Source organism: Typha latifolia, chromosome 5, assembly GCF_019914945.1.
Source record: "Typha latifolia isolate L0001 chromosome 5, TyphaL0001v2, whole genome shotgun sequence".
Classification (NCBI taxonomy): Eukaryota; Viridiplantae; Streptophyta; class Magnoliopsida; order Poales; family Typhaceae; genus Typha; species Typha latifolia.
The window spans coordinates 6,788,380-6,791,856 of NC_133090.1; positions in this window are offsets into that span (position 1 = coordinate 6,788,380).

Sequence of the window (3,477 nt, forward strand, 5' to 3'; positions counted from 1 at the left end):
GCGATAATGGGGTGACACCAGTGAGTAAGTGGAGATGGAAGGATTATGGATGATGGAAGGGGTTAGGGCAAGTTGATAGATAGGTTGGAAGAAGGAGGAGGAGTGGGCCGCCCCTATGGGACTAGGGTGAGTGGCCGGTCGAGGGAGGTTAGAAGCGGCGGTGCTAGGGAACGAGAGAACGAGAGAGAAGAAGATGAAGGAGATTAGGGAAAAGCTCAATTCATTCAATAATGACTCCTTGGTTGCCATCCAAACATTTAGAGGCTAACCAAACAATTCAAAAATGGCAATTATTAACCCTAGAAACAATGGATTTTCGCCGATCGCATTTGAATGCATATTTTGCGTTCTTTGTATTTGCGAACCTGATGCAAGCATTGACAAACGCATCCGAATGCACCCCATCCGCATTCGAACGTGACATACAAAAAACTTTTTTTTCAAATAAATACTAAAACAAGAATAAAAGACACTCCTAAAGTGTATCCATGCTCGAGACGACATTGGTGAAGCCTGAATCATATTAGTCCACCACGCTTCTGCAACCTTGTCCTTAGGGTGTAAAATTAGGGAAGCGATCCATGATATCGGACTCAAGCTCCCAAGTAGACTCGTCAGTGGGCTTGCCTAGCCACTCGATCAACACTTTTATCTCTAACCTGGATCCATGGCGTCTTCTCCTACGGCCTAAGATTCGAACCGGTTCAGCTAGGCTATCTTCCTCCATTGGTTCGGTTAAGGCCAAACCCACCACATAGTTAGGCCTGATCTGGGCCTTCAATGCCGACACATGGAAAATCCGGATCCCTCAGGTAGGTCCAACCGGTAAGCTACTAGTCCAATTTGTTGTAGCACTTGATATGGCCCATAGTACTTGTGACCTAGCTTCTAGTTCAAAATCGGTCTCAATGTGGATTGCCGATATGGTTGAGCTAGAATGAACACCAATTGATCAACCTCAAACTCTCGCGCGCACCGGCCTTTGTTATGAGTCTGCTTCATGCGGTTTTGGGCTGATGCTAGGTGAATCTTGAGCTGTCTCAAGGTTTTATCTCGGTCTGCAAGTTCCAAGTCAAGCTCGGTCTGATCCACCGCTACAAGTCTATCGTAGGCACGCAAGACAAGGGGAGTGCGTCCATAAATTGCCTCAAAGGGGGTTATACCGATGCTAGAGTGATGTGCTGTATTATAAGACCACTCAGCCCATGGAAGGAATTTGACCCAATCCTTTGGTTAGTCCGCCACAAAGCAACGCAAGTATTTCTCTAGTCCGCGATTCACCATCTCGGTTTGGCTATCCATCTTGGGGTGATAAGCTGAACTAAGGTTGACTCGAGTCCCTTGCAATGTGAAGAACTCGGACCAAAACTTGCTGATGAAGATGTGATCTCGGTCTGACACGATCGTCCTAGGCATCCTATGCAAGCGCGCCACTTCCCGAACAAAAATCTCAGCAACCTTCTTCGCTGAAAACGGGTGCGTTAGTGCTATGAAATGATCATATTTGCTTAGCCTATCCACCACAACGAACACCACCGATTGGCCTCGAACCTCCGGCAGCCCTTCGATGAAGTCCATGGAGATGTCCTCCCAAATATGCTTCGATATAGGTAGTGGTTGCAGCAGCCCACTTGGTTTGAGGGTCTCTGATTTGACTCATTGGCAGATTTAGCATTCACGCACATATTTCTTCACGTCTGACTTCATCACTGTCCATGTACAGCTTTGGGCCAACCACTTGTAGATACGTAAGACCCCTTCATGGCTTGCTATAGGGGTATCATGGAAGTGTGCCATCAATAGTCTCCGTAGCTCTTCATCCTAGGGTACCTTGATCCGCCCGCGCTTAAGTACCAACCCGTCATGCTCCTCATGCTCGGGGTGGCTCGATGGATTCTCTCTCAGCTCCTCCATGAGTCGGACCAGACAACTATCCTCTGCATTGGCTCTCCATAGATCTGAGAAAAGAAGAAAAGTGGATGCTGAGAATGAAGCGAGCTCACTTGCGTCCCCTACGCTTGGAAATTCAAACAGTGGCTGATTTCCATCCAGCAGCACTCTTTGGTTATTCCTCCAAAATGTCAGTGTGAGGTTTGTAAAGTCAAATATCTCGGCCCCAAGCTTTGATGCCATTGAGTCCCCAAGACAATGTCGGCACCTCGCAAGGCCAATGGATAAAGATCCAATATGAAAATTTGACCTTGCACCTTCAACTCCACACCTCCACAAATGAAATATGCTCACAAGGTGGTGCCGTCTCCAATCGTCACATCGAACCCATCCATGGGTTCCGACTCGAGCTCAATCTTCCTAAGAAGGCTCTTGTCAATAAAATTGTGGGTGGACTCAGTGTCGATCAAGATTCTCACTGTGGCTTTCTTGACTACACCGTTCACCCGCAAAGTCTTTGGCGCGGTTGTCCCAGAATAGGGATGGAGGGAGATTTTGGCCATCATGTCCTCCACGGGTTGATCCTCAACTACTCCTCCTTGCTGTCCAGCCACACCCTCATCTTTAGCTGCAATCTCATCCTCTGCCACCTCCAACCCATCTATTAGCATCACCGATCCCATCGATTTAGCGCAGCGATGTCCGAGTACAAACTTCTCAACACAGCGAAAGCATAGGCCTTTGGCTCTTCGCTCCTCCACTTGAGCTGGTGTGAGTGCTTGACTCAGACCTTTGGGTGCATACTTCACATCTTGGGAGGGCTTCAGGGGTGCTCGAGGAGGCACCGTTGCAGTAGCGGCTTTTGGTACGCTGGTAACATTTCTAGCTGCTATGGTAGGACAAACTGGATTATGGCTTTCTTGGCTCGTCCAATTCTGTTTGAGGTGTAACTTCATTGCTCAATATTTGTCTTCCATGAGTACTGTATCTTCGAAGGCCTCCTTTAAGGTTCTAGGCCTTAAAGCCCTCACGTCGTCTTGTATGTCTCCCCGCAGCCCGGAGATGAAGGTGTTGCGAAGTTGTTGATCCGTCCATGGAGGTTGACATCGTCTACTTATCCTCTCAAATTCTTCTTGGTATGCCCCAACCGTGGTCCTTTGCACCGTCTTTGAGAGTAGAGCATCGAAGTCTTCATACCCCGACGCTCCAAATTGCCATGTGATATCGGTGTAGAAATCGGCCCAAGTTTCAATCATCTCATGGCCATTGGCTGCTCGAAACTAGTGAAGCGCCGCATCTTCAAGGTGAAAGCTCACAGTCGTCACCTTATATTCTTCCGCTGTACCCTGGTATGCGAAGAATTGTTCCGCCCTATACAACTAATCAATCGGATCACCACCTTTGAACTTGGAAAATTTGAGACGCACGATTTGTCCACGAATATTATTGTGTTGACTCAAATCATATCCAAATCTTTGTCTAACCGGAGGAGGATGCACCATGAATGGTTGATGATCCCTCTTTTGGTTTTGGTTAACTCGACGTGGTTCCGGTTCGTATTGCCCTGCCCAAGGATCTAGATCTCCA